Below are 22,610 nucleotides of genomic sequence, written 5' to 3'. Positions count from 1 at the left end.
AATATCGAAAATTGTTATAAATAGATATTTTTAGGAAATACATAAAGGTCGTTCAAAAAAAGAGGAAAATTATTTATCTCATTTGATATTAGTTACGTGGCCTGCGTTACAATTTGATAGTCACTTTTTGTAAAAAATACGTCAAGAAAAGTTCTTCCATGTTTGTTATTGCTTGACTGTCTCAAAATTTTTAGTAGGATTGTATTCGATGCAAAATAGAGCAAACAATTGTCGGTGTCGGTCTTTTATCAAAGGAAAATCATTCCATCATTTTTAGGAGGCATAAGATGAACCATTTCAAATTTAAAATGAAATTGAATGTAAAATCTGAAATACCGCTGTGATATGATAGTAGCTCTAGTCGCCCAGGTGCATCGAGTGTGTCCCTTCATAATGTATAAAGAAATTATTCAATTTCTAAACCCCTTAAAACCGTATTGCACTGGATCCCTTGACAGGCAATGAGTTATTACTTTGCATCGAATATGATCCTACTATAGTCGCAATTCTAAATTTTCTCGATCTCCTAATCATTCGATACCTAATTTCTGACACTCGACCAAATTCCTTCTAAGGAATGTGCCTTAATTCGGCCATTAAACATTTTAAAAACTCGTAAGTATCAGGTAATAAACACGCCAAGAAATATTTACCCTGCTTAAGTGCCCAAATGACCTTGAAGGTCTCAGGTGTCGGATGCGTTTGGTTTTCTAGTTAGCCCTGGAATGCCTGTTTAACTGGAGAAGGTTAGAGACTAGCGTAAACAAGACACATAATTTAGCAAAAGTTCCATCATCTAAAATATCTGTTAATACTGGGTTCTTCGAAAAGTGGGAATTATAAATTTTTTAAGTCGTGACGTAAATTACTTTCATGAAGTTCACTGTTTTGTAAAGGTTTTTCCTTCCAAAATTTGTCAGTTATTGTTGTAAGATTATCATTGTTAACGTTTTCGTTATGTTTTATAATTCAATTGGTATTTTTCAGTTAATTATTCAGTTTGTAGTACATATACTTAGTGACTCGATGCTTTTCAAAGAGTAGTATGGTACCTACCTATGTAAAATGCCAGTACGGCTAAAACAACACTCGCCCGCCTATAACATTTTGTTAATAAAGTTGGGGTCTGCTGCACGTTGATTTTGAAACCAATTCCAAAATTCAGGACTGGGGAAATCAGCTGTTTCGCTTCAACGATCGAACACGGTGGTCTGCTCGCGCGTTCCCGGTTAGAAGATGTGATCGCTTATCTTTTGAAACGTTGAGTAAAAATTTTTTTTTCGATTTTCTCTATTAGACCTTCCGATACATGCACACTATTGGCTGTTACCGTTCTAGTTTTTATGCATCGTTGTCATTAATGACAATACGTAAAATATGGCAGATATGTACGCTCTGTTCATTTAAAAGCAACTGTGGAATTCTCGACTTTGAATTACTCTCCCGTTTCTTTGTCGAAACGATTAAGGTTGACGAGTGCAGACCTCACACCGCAGAAAACTGTGCCCGGTGGGCGAGGGAGCTAAAAATTACATGTGAAACAAAAGATACGGCAGTAAGCCGACTGAGGTGAAGGCCGGTGCCGAGATTGTCGAGACGGCCCGTCTCAAGAACATCCACTACAGGTCCGTGCCGGTTTGTTAATTACCGCTTGTGTGGAGGATTAATCTGGGTTCTTAATATTCACCTAAATATAGAGGTAGACGGGGGATCGGCCCGAATGGGAGGTTGCCTGTGGATGATTTATCGATTAGGTGTACAGGGTGTAGTTTCCTCTCGTATTATCTCTGTAGACTTAAAAAATGTAACCACGCTAGAGGTGGGCACGCCGTTAGTCATTTATCTCTTTTAAATCGCCTGCTACACACAGAAAACTACTAGCACTAGTGTATTTCCACTAACAGCCCTTTGGCCTCTATTTCTTTAAATCAATGTTAATTATAATTGAGTTATATTAGTACTATTAGTATACTCGGCGTTTATATTAATCCGAAGCATCAAGAGCGTTAGAACGTTGAAGCGAAACAGCTGATTTCCACAGTCATCTTGCAATTGGAACATAATACTAAATTCATATTCAGTTATAAAACATAATGAAAGAGTTAACAATATTAAAAATACTAATGAACCTAGCATTCCGAAACAGTTATTATTCTTACACATTTGTTTTTATTAACAAATAGATAATACTTGTTAATATTTAAAATGTAATAAGTAATAATATCTTTCATAAATTCATTCATGTGTCTAAGTAAAAATGTCTGTTTGTCGTTCACTATTAAAACCTCAGTAAAAGCTAGGTTAGTAACCGAATGCGCCAGATCAATATTCACTCTCGATATACATTTGTAGGTCAGCGGTCAGCAGCTGTCCGAAAAGGAGTTTGGATAATAATTTGAAAATATTTTTTTCAGCGTATTTTTTTCCATATTTCTTTAATATTAATGAGATTGTGACTGAATCACCCTGTATAGTGATATTGTTTTTTTCGTGTACGATATATTTGTTGTAGATCTCAAAGAATTATCATTTTTAGATCATTGTTTCTATAAACAATAATTTGTGTAATGCATAGTTTACAATTAGTTCTGCGCAATATTTATAATTTAAATTCACTAAATATGGATCAATATTGATTTCATAACAAGCAGGTTTTATAAGGAATGGTAATAATAATAATAATACGCTATATCGAATAAATCTACTCTGTATAGCATAGCATTAAACGAGAAATATATTTACTTATTATCGTAATGGCATAGTATATTTATTTAATGGTTTGCTTGCTAGTATACAAAAAAAACCTCGGCGCGTTTTGCATATGCAAACGGCATCTGGTAGAGATATAAAACAGCGATTAAAAATAACCAGCGATAGAGCGGAGTCAAGTCCGATGAATAAAAAAGTGTGTCTACTAAAAATGAAAGAACATAAAGTGTATTTTCAGTTTTTGAAATAAAATACAGGGTGATTCATTTAAAAAAATTGAGAAAATTATGTGCTCGAATTTTGGCTGGCCCTATTTTCAACTGTTGCAATAATAAAGAAATAGAACTTTATGGTAAAACTGTACCATTATCAAAATGTTATGCCTGCAAAAAATTATTGTTAAATTGTTCTGTTTAGGGCATACAGGACGCCGAGATGGGAATGATTCTCGTATACAATCGACGATAACATAATTAAACCCTATATTGGAAGCATGGGAGAGCTTAATCTAAATTTGAAATAATATATAGGGTGTCCCATTTAAAAAATAGAATGCTTGGTTCACCCTGATAATACGTAACACCCTGTATATACGGAAATAATTTTAAAATGTGCAGTTTTAAGTTGGCTACAATTTGTGTAAATAACTTTTTTTGATATTTCTATAATAACGGAGATATCCAGATATCGTACTTCGACGCACTAATGCCGCTCCCTGTATATTTTAATTCCTATTACATTTGAGGGAAGCAATTTGCTTCGACTGGCTATTATAAAAAAATTGTCAGTTTCCTGCTCCACGCATCGACATCTCTTTTCGCGAGCTCCGATGACCAGGAGGAATGCCGCAGGGAGGTCTCCCGCCCGAAGTCAGCGTGCCGTGAATCCGCCGTCGACGTTTGATTGCGACAGGAACGGATTGCGCGACTCGTTACCGTGTCCGTGCTGCAGGCTGTACGGGTGTTCCATGGCTATGGTCGATAAGATCGAGGTGGAAGCGAAAAGGAGTTCAATGGGTCATCGTCGCGTCCTGTGTTTTAGCACCCGTGGAAGGCGAGGCTGGAGGCGTTCTGGTTGGGGTGTTGCACAGGAAAGAGTTTGGTGTTCACCTTTAGTAGGCGCCTTAAGGCCAATTCCCACATAGCAGCGCCGCAGCAGCGCGGCGCGTCGCTGCAAATGCTGCTCCTAAAAATATCCATAATTTTAAATGGAACAGTTCCCACATAAGCAGCACAGCGCGGCAGCAGCGCAGCGCGTCAAAATTCAACGCCTCTGAGAGCGTTCCTTGCTGCTCTGACCTTCGTCGCGCTGCCAAGTGGACATTAGGAAGCAGCAAACACTGCTGTGTTTTCGACAAATCTCGATACATATCGCTCACTATTTGGCTATGGGAGAGGTACCAGACGTTTCGCGGTGACTGTTGGACTTTGTAATCACTAATTATCTGTAGTTAGTAAATGCAGGTAGTTTGATTTTGTTAGAGTAATATAAAATTACTGACAAAACTCTACATTTCTAAGTAGGATTAAGGCAATATTAATAAATTATATATTCACTAGACGAGGAACTCGACATTTTGAAAATAAAATACGTTCGTTCTATTAGATAGTCGGAACACTACTCTTCTAAAATATTAACCGCTGCGCTGGTGCTGCACTGCTAAGTGGGAATGTCTACCAAGTTTTTGCATCGCAGCGACGCTATGAAGCGCTGCTGCCGCGCTGCTGCGGCGCTGCTATGTGGGAATTGGCCTTATGTGGCAAAACGCGCAGCGATAAGTAAAGGCGTCTTTCCAAGGCGCGGCGTTCGGCGAGCATACTCGATCGTATCAATTAAGGCGAGCCTTGCAGTGGTCAAGTCAAATTAGAACAATGACGGCGTGGAAATGTGTCTTTATACAGTCTTAGACTAGAATTTGTATATTTGTTGTATGTTTATTGGTATTTTTCTTAACTAAAGAAACCTTTTCATAAACCATCAATGATTTCTTGTTCATTATTTATGAGAATGTTTCGCTGTAACTTGTATGCGAATGTTAGTACTTACTTAACCAAATATGTCAACGAAAATATAATCGTCTTTCACCAGATACGAGTTATTTAGCCATAGAACAAGTATTTGTTGTGTTCGAGATAGGCCTTCACCGGATATTACATGTTATGCATCACTTCCCAATAACCTCTGGATAAGATAGCGCTGCATGTTGAAGACCGACTGTACAATTTCTGGTCACATAACGCAGTCCTCGCGGCTGTTAGTTTGAAAGCAAAGCGTTGTACCAGTACGAGACGGCAATAACAGCAAAGCGGATAGCATTTTCTAGTTGTACTTATTTTATTTTCATGGCCGTTGAAATTTTATATTAAAGTATTTTACAGTTTTATTATTTTAGACGTTATTGTAAACACAAAATAAAGGTATCAAAATTATGCTCTGCAAACAATTCGTAGTTACATGCTTAAATTAATTCAGTGAAATTTTCCATGCAGAATTTTTGTGGATTGAATGAATGAAACCAAAATAAAACTCAGGACAATTTGTCGTATTTAGTCTTGAAAACGTGTTAATTTTATTACCTATTTAATAACTTAACCTTTGAAATGCAATAAACTGTCTTTTACAAAAGGAAAATTTCACGTTTAGTTTGTTTTTAATTCAGTTTTTAATGTTTATTTCATAAAATACAATGAACAAATAATAGTCATTTCGAACAAGTTGGAATACTTTTTTGAACAAGTGCTGCAATAAAACTTCGAAACGCCTGTTTTTTCCAAAAGCCAACACTCGACTAAGCATGAATCCGAAGCACTTGAAGATCATTCAACTCGAACATTTTTAAAGTGACCTTATTGCAAGGAAGTGTTGGGGGTGTAGTGATTTTGACACTTCCTTCAAATGACTCTATTTTCTGAATAAGAATATGTGTATTGTACTGAACTCGGTTTTGCCATAATTCACCATGAAAGACGATTCTGTAGGTTATTTAGCCGTCAGTTCATCTTTGGTCACGGTACACAAACCTCTGTAAAAAACGCGCATGCAAAAACTGCTGTGGGATGAATGTCTATTAGCAATACAGCCGGTATTTTTTTAGGCTAACATCCACGCGTTTCTGTAAATGGCCGTCCTTGGCATCAAAGAAAGGAAGATGGATTCATACAGGGTGTGTCGACGTGGAGATATAGGAATTCATAATGTTTATGCCAATGTTTTTTTCTTTAAGATTCTAAGTATTCACAATAAGTAAATTCACTCACCTGATTTTCACAGCATATGACATACTTGAAATCTTGTGCCTAATCTTCGAGTACCAAGTTGCTCTTCTGCGAACAGGATCGAATTCTGCTTAAATTTAAATTGTTCACGGTTGAATTTTGTTGCTGTTTTGTGTGTAATTTTGAAAGAGTCGTTACTTACAATTAACTTTGTTTCGGGTATGAAATGTTCTTGTTAAAACCGTTTGTCACTGGAGCCAGTTTTATCGGAAATGTCTAACTGGTCAATGGTATCCTGTTCCGTCTTTATATTTGAAACACTAAATAGTTGTACATGTTTACCAATTTCTACCGTTACATTGCACATTAACCTGTATTCTAGTTTGCACTTGATTAGAATCATCCGGCAAAAACTTTTGTTGCCTGACATCCATCTCCAGGCGCTATTTACCTACTTACTGCAGTGCCGTCTTCAAGCTGCTGGTTTTGATGCGTCTGGGACCACATTTATGCCGTCACGCTAGAAAACTTCTGCAATTAAAATGATTATTTAGGTGAATATAGATACTGGAAATTTGTCTCAGCGATATTGGAAAGTACCTTGTATTTCTACGTGTCTTACAGGTTGCTAAGTCTACTGATGTACATTTGCGCTAGAAGAAGCACGCTTTCAATTTTCTGTACGTTGTATCTTTGCAGTTGCAAGCTCATCTGCAGCAGCAGTATCGAGAAGTAACGGCAATTAGCCGGGTAATTCTAATAAATTTTTCCAAGACATTGAACGACTTGGTTCAGTTTTATTAGACAGATGTTTTTCTAACTTTCAGTCCGCCGGCAAATTACGACCCGTACTAAAAATCCCTCTCGCGAAACGTACACAGACAAATTGACCGGTGGGTATCAGAAACCGTAAAATGGAGGCGTTTATAGTAAACATTCGCGGGAATTAACATATTTATGTTGCCTAGGTACTTCGGGAAACTTTTAATAGATCGGTAATACCGTGTGTTGCCAGTGGTCAGGCTGGGTACAAGAGATCGATAATCTGAACTGTTTAGTTTATACAATATTTCAATTTTACGTCGCTTCGGATTATATCTTGACGGTTATGAATCATTGCGTTCTCACGTAGCTTGTTAGAAGTATAAATATAAATATTTTCAATTCCTTACGGTGCTATAGCGCACATGTTTTGTTCAGGATTTCATTTAAACTACAATATTTAACAGAGGGTGTGTGGTATTCTTTATACCAGTGTGGAACTCTTTGGAGGAGTGTGTGGAAAACTTTTGGTTTTAATTAATTCCGATAGCGCTAATACAGACACTTACGTTTATCATCAAGTACAACATTGTTTTATTTCTTATATCAATAAATAAACAGGTTTTAGAAAGCTTTGCTATTGCAAATAAATTTCCACAACGATGAGGCACTAAAAATCTATATTTAAATAACAAAAATAAGGCAACAGACAGGCAAATAGTAAATAAAGCTGTCACTGTTTCTAATGTTGATTATAATAGGACAGATTATTTTTTGCTCTTTTTTCTGGACATTAATGGGTATGCCTTCGCCAGTCTTTTGCTTCAATTTAAATGTTTTATTTTCTTTAGCAATTTGCATCTCCTTTTACTTGTTTCCATATTAATTCAATCGGGTTTAGTTCACAGTAATAATTAATAGTGTATTTGTGCTAGTCGATGCCTTTTCATCTACGCAAATTTTTTGTATTACAGTTTCTCGTAGGTAGGACTTCAGTTGGTCTGTATCAAAGAGTATCTTTTTTTCTCATAACCATTCTTGAAGTTTGCTTTTCTCCATGTTTACCATGGCATCTTCTTACGTAGTACGAGGTTCTTCGTTTTCAAGAATCATTCAAACGCTTTTGATTAGATTTATTAGATTTATGATATCGAAGAATGTTTGATTCATTTCATATGATTTGTTTGGATATGTATTTGTGAAAATCTACCACCAACGCTGAGGAGAAGAGATACGTCAAAGATATAGGCTTACACATACGAGTAGGTATTTGTGATACGAGGCTAATCGAAGCGTTTTCGAAAGTTTCATTGTGGCGGTGCCACTTGTTCGGAAATAGTATTTTTTTTACGCGCACATGGTATTATTTATTATTCTCGATGCTGCCGCTGAACAAGATAAAAGCGCATACAAATTCGAAGTGAAAAAATTGTGATTTAAAGACGCCAGTTCAAGGTCAGCCTTATCGCTTATCATCGACAACAAATAATTTAGTCACATATTAACCTATTTTAGTACAGAATTATCTTCTGTGGTACGTAAACATCTAAATTTATTCTTGTATAAAGGAACATCGTAAACATTGCGTGTTTATATATGATTTATTAATGTTTTGTACGGTTTGTATTATTCTTGAGTGTTCCTATAGGTATTAAGGTATGTATAAGAATTAGATCACATAATATACTGCTGCAGATTGCTCTTAATTTTATCCGGAGTAAAACTTCACGAGAGGCGAACAGAATATCCAAAAATAAATTTTGGTTTAAAAAATATGTCACCATAACCATAGGCGTGTATGCAAAAAATTTATAAGGTGATTTATGGGATCACGGGTGGAAATTTGAGTAGCGATACTTTGTCGTTCATCTAATTACACCATTTGGTGTCTAGTGTTTCAATTTGCGGCCTCCTCCGTTGGGACCTGCACACTTGAACATTTTTCCACGTGCCGTACATGCCTCGAATGCGATAAAGATGTGCTACGTAAAAATATCGACTCCGAGATTGTTTATGTTCACCAGAAATGGAATGTGCAACTGCTGCATTCCTTTGTCTCTTGTAATTACGTATGATAATGAGTCGCAGTCGGCCGCGGCTTCGGCTTGGCTCGCCGGAAAAGTCGGACGACTGCAGAAAGCAAAATCTTTGATATTTTTTGTAGTTCTATAATCGGTTAGAGTTTGTCATATTAATAAAGTCGTAAACCAAACTATAATACAATAATAGAAAGTGAATATCTAGTTGACTTTTATATTAAAAATCAACGTAGAGAGTACGACACACATACACAGCAGCGCAGGAAATCAGAATCGACGTTTGATCACAGGTCTTGATGGTTCCGCCATTTCTCGAGGTGAATCTCCGCAGTGTTTTTGCCTTTGTCGTGTCTGGATTTTGGAGATTTTTGGACTTATGTTCCTGACATCGTCCTTGGGTCGTAATTCGATGTTGCCGATTGCATGCTGTTTTACTAGAAAACTCGAAACATTGGTGACTTTTTTTTGAGCGTCTGCTACATTGGATTCTCTGAACGTCATACGGGGATTGGATTGGAAGCTTCGGTGAAAATTCTGTCTGAGCGATTTCACGCTTTGTATTCAGAACGTGGGTGAAATTTACGCATAGGAACGATCCTGTTCTAATGAGACATCGTATGGAATTATAATTTATACGTTTCATTGGTACGCCACTGGCGCATTCCGCGACAGTCGCGTTAATGAACATTCCTTTTACGCTTCTATTATCTATTCGCTGCGTAAAACGGTTGCCCAAATACACGTCTCAATTATTATAATTAATCGGTCGTTTCGGTCCCCTGCTGTGAAAAAGGAAATCGTTTGCGCAGTTTGGCCTAGCACGTTTGCAGCTGGACGTGCACCGTTGCCGAGGTTTGCTGAAATGTGGCCCACAAATCTTCGTGTCGCAAATTATTATGCAAGGAATCGGTCTGGGGCTACTTCCCTGGTAGAGCGACTGTCGGATTCTGTTTTATTTTTCTCTATGATGATTTTTCAGGACATTTGAATAATTATTTTATTAGTTACTATCGGAAGTCAATGCAACGCGTGATTGCACACTGAGTCACATGTTTTTGTCTCTGTTCAAGTCAACTTTGTTTACATTTTGCGTGAGGTTTTTTTATACTATTAATAATTAATGCAGGTAATAATGTAGACATTCAAAATTACCATGTCTTTGAAATGCTTCAGTAGAGATTTAGAAACCAAGGTAAAAACAACTTTTTTCATGTAAACTTCTTTATTGTTGAATTTTCGAGAGCTTTGCTTATCTCGGGAAGCCATGGGTAGTAATCAAATATAATAAAATAAAATTCAAAACGTGAAATTTTCCCTAAGCAAAGTGCATTTAATTTATGTTTTCGTTAAAAACTGTATTTAACAAAGTTGTTCATGAAATGCCTAAATACGGGGTTTAGTCAAAAAATAACAATATTCACATTTTGCAAATACCAACTTGTTAAAACTGTTTACTTTTTTACAGTTATTTGTCAAAAACAAAAATTTTCTCTTAGTAACAAATAACAGTTACCATTAATGAAAGCCTAGAATAACGACTACATATCTTTTTCTTTCTTCACGGCATATAAGAGGCTTAATCGGGATAACGACTGTTCGGCCTATTAGTCTTAATTTGCTGGGTAACTCTATACTCTTGGGAACATCTTTGACTCCGTCTGTCTTCGTTGCCAGCAGTCGAAAGTTATATTGAATTACGCTTAGAATGATAGTTTGCAGAGCTTTTTAATAGAGATCAGTACGCGTAGATGTTATTAATTTCTAAACGCATCAAAATCTTTAAACATAAGACCTTTTGTGTCAATTGTGAATCGGGAACGATGTGCCAATCACTTGAGAAATATGCCTGTGATATATCGCGCGGCGTTTTGTTTACATTTTTTTTCTCCGCAAATATTTGTTTAATAAACGAATAAACCAAACACAGATAACTCTATTTACGCCGGGACCATTTTATACAAACACAACGTTCTCGATAAAAAAATCCACTTCGCTGGCTAAAAAAAAAATATAGTAGTCGCGGGTAAATATTTATAGTTATATTTATCTTCGATAAATTTAAGAAACGACTCGTCAAATCACACGGTACTGTTTCGACGCATGCAGGCTTATCTCTCTGCGGTCTTCTCGATAAAAAAATCCTCTTCGCTGGCTAAAAAAAATATAGTAGTCGCGGGTAAATATTTATAGTTGTATTTATCTTCGATAAATTTAAGAAACGACTCGTCAAATCACACGGTACTGTTTCGACGCATGCAGGCTTATCTCTCTGCGGTCTTTAACTGTTTCTCTTTCTAATAATAACAGGAGATATGGTACCGTATTTCTTCTCTTCGCATTCCGATGCCAGAGATCAAGTATCCCGGCATGGGTCAACTCCTAACGAGATTATTTAGGCACCATAAAAGTCTCGTTGTTCGCAGCGGTCGTAAAACAAACATATGGGTATGAGAAATTTTAAAGGAATAACTACCTTTGTAGTACACTATGTATATTAACTTCGCGTCTTTTAACTTTTATTTATTTGAATAACAAATTTCATAAAAAGCCAGAAGCTGGACGGATATTTGGTCAACCCTTGGCGACCGTTTTGGAAATGGGGTTTAATCCCAACCCCCTCGACAGGAAATATATTTTTCACTGGTTCTTTAACGAGCCCCGACCGACCCTCTCATGATCAAATTAGCTGGGCATGGAGGAGATTAAAGGATAAAAAAATATTCGAAAGGTTAAAAGGTCGAGCGGCCACGCGATAAATATTGCATTTGAAGTGTCGACCTGCTCCAACCCCTCGCTTGGTAGCGGCTTTTACGTTTTTCCTGGAACTGAATGTATAAAAGTTGGAAAGGCGTCCTTTTCTGCCGAGTTTCTGGGCTTATGACGAAGTTTTTCATTTTTAATTTTTTTCTTATTATTGGCCGGTGTTGACATTGCCAACATACCAACATATTAATACTTAAGATTGACACAATATTTCAGTAATGCATTTTAATATTATCACATTATCTAAAAAAAATAAAATTGGAATGAAATTTTATTGACATTTATCATTAATACATTTCACATCTTATACAGGGTGATTCACAACTTATCCAAAAAAATTTGGGAATAGATGCGGCATGAGAAATGGAGTCAATATCGTACAAATTTTTTTTATAAAATCCTTATAGTTTCCGAGAAAAAAATTATTGAAGTTATAATACATTCAACCACTACATAGCTGGACAACCGTAGTCTCTAGCGTCATTCGCAATACGCGTGGAGAGCCACGTGGCTTCAGCGACTCCGAATACTGAAATTGGATTTTGCAATCGTCGTTGCGATAGTATTTACCTGTTATTTGTGGTGTTTACAATAGTTTTTTAGTAGTTAGTGTCAAAAATGGGTAGTTAGTGTCAAAAATGGTTTGAGTGTATAGCAATTCAGAGTTGATGGATATCGTTTTAATTTATGGTGAAGCATTTGTGTTATGATGGCAAGACAACATTTGTGTTAGTTCGTAGAAAGTGAGTAAGACGGACCCAAATGTGTTTACACGTGAGTGCATACAATTTTGAACAATTGCTGTTCGGGTATGTCAAATGATTTTATTATTTAAAAACACAAATTAATTTTATTAATAATTAATAAAGGCAAAAGCATTTGAATTTGCCGATATAAAATAAGTGCTATAAAATTGTTATTTATTTCTTTCCTTGTGAAAGTTTTTGTCCGTTTTTATCACACCGCCGGTCGCATTGTGCGAGGTCAGGTTTTACAGTGGACCAGTTTCCAGTGCCGTGCAGAAGTGTATTTTTAAATCATTTTCCGAACTGCCCTTTTTGATTTTTTTCTGTACAAAACTGAATTTATAAGGGTCCCCTATACATCCAGATTTTTTTTTTGGATAAGTTCTGAATCACCCTGTATAGAAATTCTCTTATGGAAAGAACCCTATTCTGAATCTGTGTTATATTGTAGTTGTGTTGTTGGAAGTTTACAGATTTATAATAAATTTAATTTTAATAGTGAAACAAAGAATTTTGTATATACAGGGTGCCCCAGTTTTATTCAAATTAGGGAAAGGGTAGATGTACTTAATACGCTCCAGAAAATTTAAAATATGTATATACAACAATGCTTTTTTGGATTGTTAATAGTAAATATTATATTTAAATTGTATTTCGAATAAGAAAATACTGTAAATTTTTTCTCTAATTAATTAATTTAGTTTTCAAAAGTAATTCAGATAGGTCAGAAATTTGATATTTGGTCTATTTAGATCATAATTTGTTTTTGTTACTTATTATTTTCTATTTTACTATCGAATCTTTTCAAATATGGTCTATTTTAAATGAAATTTCAATTCCATACGTTATATCTTTGTATAGTCTTTCTGAAGTCAGTTGAACATGTATAAAAACGTCTAGCAATAAAATTTAATGAGTTTCATAGGCGTCCCTAAAAAGTTTTCTGCTGAAGGTAAAAAATTATAATAATTGGTATAATATAATGTGTAGAAAATTTCTATTAGTATGTTCCTTTCACCAACAACATATTTTTAGTTATTTATGCCCTCAAACAATTTTATTATATTGTTGGTAAATTTCGTTTTGTTCCGCTTCAAAAAGTCTCCAAAATGTTATGTTGTGATTAGTATACAAAATATCCCTCTTATTTCTCCCTTTCGCATTGTAATATGAATGATTAATAGAAGGTGCCTATAATAAATTAAAATTACCTGCATCACACCAAATTCCGCATTGCTGCACTACACTGCTAGGCCATTTATTGACAACCGAATTTATGGCCAAGTGGCCAATTGCGGCTGTGTTTGTGCCGCGTTTGACCACGTGCTCATTCTTTAACTGGGCGACCAGACCTGTATGCCTAAATAAATATGAGAACAAGTTTTTCAAATATTTCAAAGCCTAGTTGCTGCGTCAGCGACCGAACCTTCAATTGAGATCAGAAAGACTATACTAAATAAATTTTGCCCTTTTACAAATAATTTTTGAGAGCCATATTTTCCCAGAGCTTAAATCAAATGTAACTCGAGTACTACTGACAATTATAATTTGTTATTTACCACATACCGAAAGAAATGGAAAATACCAAGCAAACCAATCTACTGCCAAGCCGTAGCGTTTATTGAGACAAATAAAAAAATGTGTGACTAACTTTTCTCTGTGCAGTTGCGCTGTCTCGTGAGCAATTTAATTAGACACCAAGGCTACCAAACAGCGTAAAAACATAATAGTTTACCACTTTTCTAGATCTAGTGACAGGCGCCAATTTTTTTTTATGGTACTAAATATGACTAGAATATTCTCCTGAAGATAAACTATGTCCCAGCCTAAATTCCTAAAATACAAATATTTATCCAATCGCTCGGGTTGGAAGCAGTTTTTGTTAATAACCGTGGTTTATTATGCAATAAAAATGCAATTATAAGTATGAATAACGGTCATTAACATTTCTACGTACTTTAACGATAGTACAGTATAAATAATACATGGGGGTCGTTGCGCCAAAGCGCAAACAAAATAATTTATTACGCATCAGTTTTACGCAACTTGTATGTAATATAACTAATATAGGGAAAAATTTGACGCCTGAATATAAACAGAAAATATAGTGAAATATATCGTGTAACGTTAATACCTCACTATTTTTGACTGTCACAAAGTCAGATTCTCTTGTAATAGGTTCGGATATAAGCCTGATATCCTTCTAGGAATTTTGTATTCTATTGTACCAATGTCGTAAAAATCAAATTACGCTACATCCGTTCTTTACCAGGACGATTAACAAAGCCCATTAACATTATTTTAAAACGGAAATGGAAAACAGACAATAACATATATTAGTAAGCACGCGATATTTTTACCTGAAAACTTTTTTTTTGACGTATTGGAATAGTTATAACTTACAAGAGGAGTCAAATTGTGTACACGGATTTGCTTGAACAAGATACGAGGCAATATAGGAATAATAGTGGAAAATATAGACAAAGCACTTAACTATAAAGGGACAGTGAGTCTTAGGTATCACTCATTTTTTTCTTTGATGTGTTCCAGAGCATAATTTAAAGTAATAAAGATTAATTAGAAAGTTGTATTTTAATGTCACAAAAATCAGCTGCACGAAATGCACTCAACTATTTTTATTTCAAGACTTCCTTTGATAGACGCCGATTTTGCCCTTATCTGACTTGGTTGCGGTTAAATTACTTTTATTTTTAATTTTTCAGTTAAATATTCAGCAACATTATCAGTACTTATAACCGCAACGCAGAGATCTCAATTTTCTCTGGTTTTTCCCTTTTGATTTTTTAATATTTTCGGTACAGATTATTTATACACATACAGGGTGAATATTAAATATGGCATATGTTTTAAGAAGCGGTTCCCATTCGAAATTATTTGTACTGTACTATGAGTATGAGTTGATTATCTTGATTGGTTCTCAAATCAATGCAGTAACTGACTATTTAAGTCTTTATTTTTCAAGAAGATGATAGCGTACTTGTTAATTTTATTTTTTGGGTAATTTAATAAGTCTACTTTTTAAGATATTACAATTTTAAATTTCAATTCTTCATTGGTTTATAGTTTTATTTATTATGAATTTAAAATTTGGGTTAGGATTACTACTTACCTAATTTAGTTTTAATTCGCCAATTAGTATTTTTTAATTAGAATCCGTCACACTGCATTAGATAATTTAACCTTGCTCTAATATGAAACTAAAAGATTGAAGTCTTATTTTAAATAATTTTCTTGACAGATAACGTGACAAAATCACAATTTCCTGGTGCACTCAGTTAAAACGTTTGAATATTTGTTACATTTGATTTAGTTTTTAGAATGTAAACTTTTATTTATTTCAGTTTCATTGATTTATGTCAATGTGTAGATGTGAATTTGTTTCAGATGTTGCAAATAGATTGGAATATAATATTCCATTAAAATAAACCGAATTAGTTTTGTGAAAGCCGTTTTACGACGAATCATTTTCATTTACTTAATAGCAGTATTTTATCCTTAAAAGGCTTTGTTGTAATAATTTTATTGGCATTTAGTCGAAGACCATCGAGAAATGTTATTGAAGTTTATTTCCACAGCGACTCCATTTACTACTGTTTATAGGAAAAATCCGTGATTTATAATACAAATTAATGATATTTTCCGACTATTCCAACCTTTTTAAGTTTAATTCGGGTTTCTTCCAACTAAAATAAATTCTGATTAAGGATAATTTGTAATAAAATGGAATCGGTCACGCCTGACCTTTATCCGTGAAATAAATTTTCTCGGATTTGGGAGTAGTAATGCGGGTCTATTATGGCCGCAATCAGGGCCGATTATTATGGTTTGTACTACCATTTATAACCATTCATAATTTATGGCATGAGTTTCTATAGATTAATGGGCTTACAGTGTGCCCTTAGACCTTAAGAGTTCTTCGAATTTGTAGCAATTTGTAGGCTGTGGAACAAAACTGCTACTTGGGATTTTTATTGATACTAAATCGATACTCAAAATGTAGTGTAGGGTGGGACAAAATTGCCAGTGTTGGGGGTGTTCTTCATATTTCTCGAAAATACACAAAAAATGGTTTGGATGTTATAGGCTCGATTTTTTAGAAAAGTTGGATTGGCTAAAATCGTATCTTCATTCGTTGAAGAAATACAGAACATTTTAAAATTTTTTGCCATATTCAGTCATACCCTGTAATACACTGTGTGTTGGTAACTGTTTGTACACAACTGTGTGTTCCTCTTTGCTCGGAAATACGTAATATCAACTACGAATGAAGTGATTTTTACACTGTATGTTCCCATTCTCATATATTTTAGTTCTTCTATTTATTTATTGTATTGCAATTTAAAAAACAACTTATTTCCTTGTAGCAGTAACAATAACGTATACATTAATATCTCGGCTACCTTCCCTATGTGCGGGCCGGTCGAAACATCAAAGGACCCACGTATTCATTGTGCACAATAATTCAGCTCGTTGAAATTAATATTTTTTTCCACGCTCTGTCAAACAGACATGTAATTGGATTATTCCGAGAGAACGACGCCGATAGAGACGGAACTGAGCGCTAAACATTGAACAGTTCTCTGTCAGGTTTGCTGAACACAATTCGTCCATTTAGTCAATTGTACCGTCCACAATTGGGGCGGCGAAATGTTTCCCCAAGCTCTAAATTCCTCAAAGGACCCGCTTTATTTCGAATATAATTGTAAACAGCATGTGCACCGTGGTCGCCAGATCTCAGTCCTATTGACCATTCCTTTGTTTGTGAAATATGTTAAAATAATTTTTAATACAATTGTATTTATAGCACCCCACAGACAGAAGTCTTACAGAGATCGCTTCGCGCCGGGCTCGCATAGTAATTCGAACGGCTTCCTGCTCCTCGAAATTCGGTGACTAACTTCCTTGCATAATGTACGAAGTGCGAATCGTCCGGATGTGCTTCATTGAACAGATTTGTAACGTGCAATGTCCGCTGTTCGAACTAGGAAAGTTGTCCTACTCGTATACCGATGTACGTATTCGATCTCGCTTTATTTTCGTCGACGTGTTTTATTTACTCGAGATCTGTCATTAGCAGATCAGTTGAGATCTTGGGTAAACAAAACAAAGCTGTTATTTTGGTGTTGTTACTTTTTTACTTACATTAAAGTTATAGTCTTTCCGAAGTCAGTTGAACATGTATAAAAACGCCCAGCAATAAAATATAATGAGTTTCATAGGCGTCCCTAAAAAAGTTTCTTACTAAAGGTAAAAAATTATAGTAATTTGTAGAAAATTTCTATTATATGTTCATTTGACCAATTTTATTTTAATTATTTATGTCTTCAAACAATTTTATTACATTGATGATGGTAAATTTCGTTTTGTTCCGTTTCCAAAGGTCTCCAAAATGCCATCTTGTAATAATTTTAGTAAACAAAATATCTTATTTCTCCCTTTCGCAATTGTAAAATGAATGATTAATAGTGAGGGCTTACAATAAATTGAGCCTGAGTAACACCAAATTCCGCATTGCTGCACTGCACTGCTAGGCAATTTGTCAATAACTTGTCAACAGCTGAGATTTATTGCCCAGTCGCCCAATGCAACTGTAATTGTTTTCCTCTGTCCGCGCGCGCATTCTTCACTGGGCATATATATTTCTACCACCTCCACTTTTAGTTCGACCAGACCTGTATGTGGGTATGGCTTAGTAAATATGGGAACAAGTTTTTCAAATATTTCAATGCCGAGTTGCTGCGTCAGCGACCCAACCTGGTACATACTGCCATAATTTCTTCTTCAATCGAGATCGGAAAGATTTATGACACCTAAAATCACTGTAGCTTTGCTTATTTCATAAAAAGGTCATGAGATTTTCTAAATGTACGACTTAAAATACTAAGCTATCGTGGAAAGCCTGAAATAATCATTGGCGTAGATAAGTAGAGTTTTGTTAGGGGTATTGCAGGGGGGGCATAATCGTAGTCGCAAGATTTCTGATTTTCGTGATTGTTTGTTATTTTTTCAGAAACTGGATTATTTATTAAATTAATTAAATTATAAAAAAAGAAACAACTCGGAATCTCTTCAATAATATGAAAGCGATCTTTTTTTTATTAGAAACACTACCTAGGAGTTAAAGCTAGTAGTGATGGCATTTTCAAAATATCCCGAAGAAAATGCAAGAGCTAATTTTTGTTCTAAATGAAATTTGGACCAGTAAATTGCAATAAACATAATTGTGGACCAACCCGTGGTTTGGAATTTTAACCAAATCCGATCTCTGTCGCGCTTGAAGCACAAAGGAACTTTTTTTTTCGGTACCGGATATTTTGATTTGTTCACATGAGCAAATCCGTAGACCGTGTATGACTCACCGACTCCGGACAGGTAGGGACTATCTACGGGTTTGCCGTTCGTGGCCTCCTCCGCATTTACGACTATGAGCGAGAACTTCTACTCGTTATCCCATTTAAAAAATTTCTTCCTTAGTAACATGGTAATAAAATCGGAAACATTTCGATAACGTTGCGAATAATTACTTAGAGCAATTATTCTTGTACAGGGTGATACCTATAAGAAGGTCTTTCGCGTCAAACCAAAAAATCTCCGAACGTGTCAAATTTTGGAGGTTAAAGGAGCGTGGTAAACTAAAGGGTGCCCGAAAAGAGTTGGCAGCATTGTATAGGATCACCATGTAGTAGTTAAATAGCCCCACTCCCCTTTTTACACCTATGTAAACACATTTGCCGGCCTTGGAATTATTATACCTCAGTCGCTCCCATAAAAAACGTACCGGCAATTAAAATACATCACCGTTTTTTTCTCTAGACAATTACGGTCCAGCTTGTCCCTGATTTGTTGGTGTCTTTCGCATGATTTCAGCAATGGAAACGGGCCCGGTCGGACGTCCTTTATCGATGAAGGAATTGTAATACCTGTTATTAAACACCTCGCATTGGACACGCGATATTTCTTTGCGAACTGCCAGGCGAGTTTTTGTAGTGTTTCTCACGAAATATGATACACACAAATTCAGCCGGAAGTACGCAACGTAGCTGTTTCTTTGTTACATTAGCGTTTTTTTTTTTAGGAAAGGTCCCTCGGGCAGTGATACTAATAGTTCCCAATTATTTTTCTTGGCTTATCTTAGATTCATGTACTTTTTTAAAATTTAACGTCGACTACTAAAAAACAGCTTCTTTTTCGAATGTCGAAGCTTTTAGTTATTAAGATCAGTCTACTGGTATCGAATCAGGATATCTAAAAGGATGTGTTTCCTCGACATACTCTAATTCGATTTAAAAAGTTCCACAGAATCAGAATATGCTGTCAGTAAAACAATTGAACCTCATTATCTCTTAGAACTTTCTACATATGTTTTTCTTTTTTAAATATCTCGTCAATACATTACATACAGGGTATTAGAATGATTGCTTGAAGGGACAAAGCTTTGCGAGTAACTTGCTTTATGACATTATATTAACACAACGACAAAAGTATTTTAAAGGCAAACGAAAGGCAACAAAGGATTTAGTAATGCACTTACAACGATTTTAGGGCTGTGCAAACTTTAGACTTGTATGAAATATAAAATCTGAGACGAGGTGCATCTACACGGAACGTAGCCTACTTTTTAGTGTCAATATTAGCTTAGTTTGTGCAGGAAATGTCGTCAAAAGCGTGCAATAAACAGATAAGTGCGATTATTTCCACACGGCTGCAGAAGTAATACATGGGATGCACTTTTTATTCCGACCTCCATGGTACTGGGCAATGAGTCATTGCAATACCACTTTCGCGAAGCCATAAATTCCAAACTCCCAGGTCGTATTTATTCGCTAGGATAACAGCGGTTAACAAGTTAACAGGCCTTTTAAATTATGTATATCGCACTCGCGCTTGTACTTGTAAATAAATCCCTATTTTTAGACGGCTTCTGCAAGTTTTTATTTCGATGAGATTTACGTAGGTAGATAAGATTGTGGAAAAAAAATAAGAGATTTTCCAAGGTCTCGATAAAGGGTTATAGCCTGTACACGGGGTGTCCTGAATTCTGAATTACACGCAGCAACCTGGGATTTTGTTTATATACCGGTATTTCCTTGCAGTAAAAATACGTGGTCATTGAAAAGTGTGTCAAAAACATGTTCGTAACTATTTTTCTGCTGTAGTTATTAGAAAGTATGAGAAAATCTATTTATGGTTATTAAAACGTAGGGTTATAAATTATAAAGCGGATGTATACTTGAGTGCTTACTAAATCGATAGTTTTATTGTGCAGAATGGTTTTGTAATAACATTTGAAAACAATCAGTCTTTACATTTTCAAGTGTAAAGTATTGTACAACAGCTGGGCACCGTGTTCTTAGATTTTCTAGTATAAGGGAAAATGGTGGTCATAAACCCTGAAAACTTGCAAAAGCCACTCGGCAATTCACTCTTTTTGCATTAAATAGAGCTTACTTTTACGGTAATTTAAAAAAAATCTCCTACGCCTCTGTCTCCTATTACGAAAGGGTTAAACTTTTATTTTCAAAAAATTTTACATTGATAATAATTCATATAATAAACGCGCTAGCGTTCGTAAAATTAACGCCAAGATTTTTTATCTAATATTTTATTTATTTAACTTCTAAGCGCTCTCTATTTAATGCAAAAGAGCGAATTCCCGAGCAGCTTTTGCCTGACCTTGGGACAATTTGTTTGTAACGCTGTTCTGCACGTCCTGGGTTCTTTGTTAGTTGTACGTCAAGGGCAACTTAATTTCAACTTTTTGAAATTTTTCTTATTCGATACGTTTGTTCGGATCAATTAGAACCTGTATCTACGATATCAACTTCGATCTTTGGCACGCATGTTGGTTTTTTGATTCACCGTCTTTTCCATACATTTCATCAACATCCATCGCATTTTACAATAATAATGCGCAATATTCGAAAATAGATTTTTCCGTGTTCGACCTTTGTTTTACAATTAATAAATTGATGAAATATGACTTTAGGCACCTTAAATTGTAGGTAATTTAATTGCCCGCAACATCAAATAACTAATTTTCCGATAGGTCGTCTAGATTTTCATGGTCAGTAAAATATGTCTACTAATAATTTTTTACGTTTAAACTCTAATTCGACTGGAAATAGCAGGGCAGGTATAGTCTTTCCGAAGTCAGTAAAAACGTGTAGCAATAAAATTTAATGAGTTTCATATGCGTCCCTAAAAAAGTTTCCGCTAAAGGTAAAAAATTATAATAATTTGTATATAAAGTGTAGAAAATTTCTATTATATGTTCATTTCTCCAAAATGCTATGTTGTAATATTAGTAAACAAAATATCCCTCATATTTCTCCCTTTCGCAATTGTAATATGAATGATTAATATAAGGTGCCTATAATAGATTAAAATTACCTGAATCACCAAATTCCGCATTGCTGCACTGCACTGCTAGGCCATTTGTTGACAACCGAATTTATGGCCAGGTGGCCCAGTGCGGCTGTATTTGTGCCGCGTTTGCCCGCGCTCATTCTTCGCTCTTTCTGTATAAAAATTATTTTCAGGTGCCACTGAGCATCTCAAAATTTTATAACTGTTGTGAGAGATAAATAAATGAACCGTACTCTAGGAAAGTCTCTTAACGTTTTTCCTGTATTTTCCGAATCGATCGGGGAAATTCATTTAACAGTTGAAAGTAACCGTTTCTTTCGGACCATCGCCAAATTGGGCGACTCTACCAAATTAATCTCTAACAATAGATCGGGACGGCCTTTTGTTTTTTCTTTCTCCCCGGTTACCATTCAACGGCAAACTTTCGGTTGTTTGTGCATTGTTCCCGGGGAAAACCAATTTGTAGCCACCGATGTACTCTTCCGCTGTTGCCATTAGGGATTAATGGGCGGATGTTCCCGAAACGCCCCCCCGCCCCCTCCTTTCCAGAAGGCAGGAATGGAAAGTGAAGTTTCTTTTTTATTCCCGCGATAGGTCCTTCGATATTCAAAACAATACCCTAAATGTGACTTATTCATGAATTTTTAATTTGAAAACTGTATAAATTGTAAAAATATGTTAACAAAACAGCCCATTAAAATGTATCAGCGCTACATAGTGAGGAAAAATTTTATTCACTATCTGTGGCACAAAAATGCTTTTTTTTGTTTTCTTTCAATATCTCGGTTAGATCGCACCCTGCGAAGAAAATGCAAGAGTTAATTTTTGTTCTAAATGAAATTGTCTACAACACAGCCTCGCAAAATCGATATTTTTCTTAAAATTGTTGTCAGTTCTCTAAAAATTAATTAAATCTATGACGCTTTCGGAAAATACTCCTCAATTCGAGTCTCCGAAACCTCCCATTAGACAGCATTTTTTTTATTTGC

The 22,610-nt window shown here is 35.4% G+C and overlaps 1 protein-coding gene across 3 annotated transcripts in view; it reads left to right on the top strand.

The window, feature by feature from the left end:
• The window catches only part of LOC108908300 (failed axon connections), a 98,663-nt gene that overhangs the window by 11,868 nt on the left and 64,185 nt on the right, over window positions 1-22,610 (top strand). Inside the window, exon 1 of one of the 3 annotated variants that reach the window (XM_018712319.1) lies at window positions 8,326-8,342. The exons of the other annotated variants lie outside the window; for them this stretch is intronic. The gene's annotated coding sequence lies outside the window, so the exon portion shown is untranslated. Of the gene's footprint in view, window positions 1-8,325; window positions 8,343-22,610 lie in introns of those variants that run through there. 3 annotated transcript variants of the gene reach the window in all.

Source organism: Anoplophora glabripennis, unplaced genomic scaffold (genome assembly GCF_000390285.2).
Source record: "Anoplophora glabripennis isolate ALB-LARVAE unplaced genomic scaffold, Agla_2.0 scaffold18, whole genome shotgun sequence".
Taxonomy (NCBI): domain Eukaryota; kingdom Metazoa; phylum Arthropoda; class Insecta; order Coleoptera; family Cerambycidae; genus Anoplophora; species Anoplophora glabripennis.
Note: the sequence above shows the minus strand (reverse complement) of the source record. Positions and strands in the feature narration are given on the sequence as shown.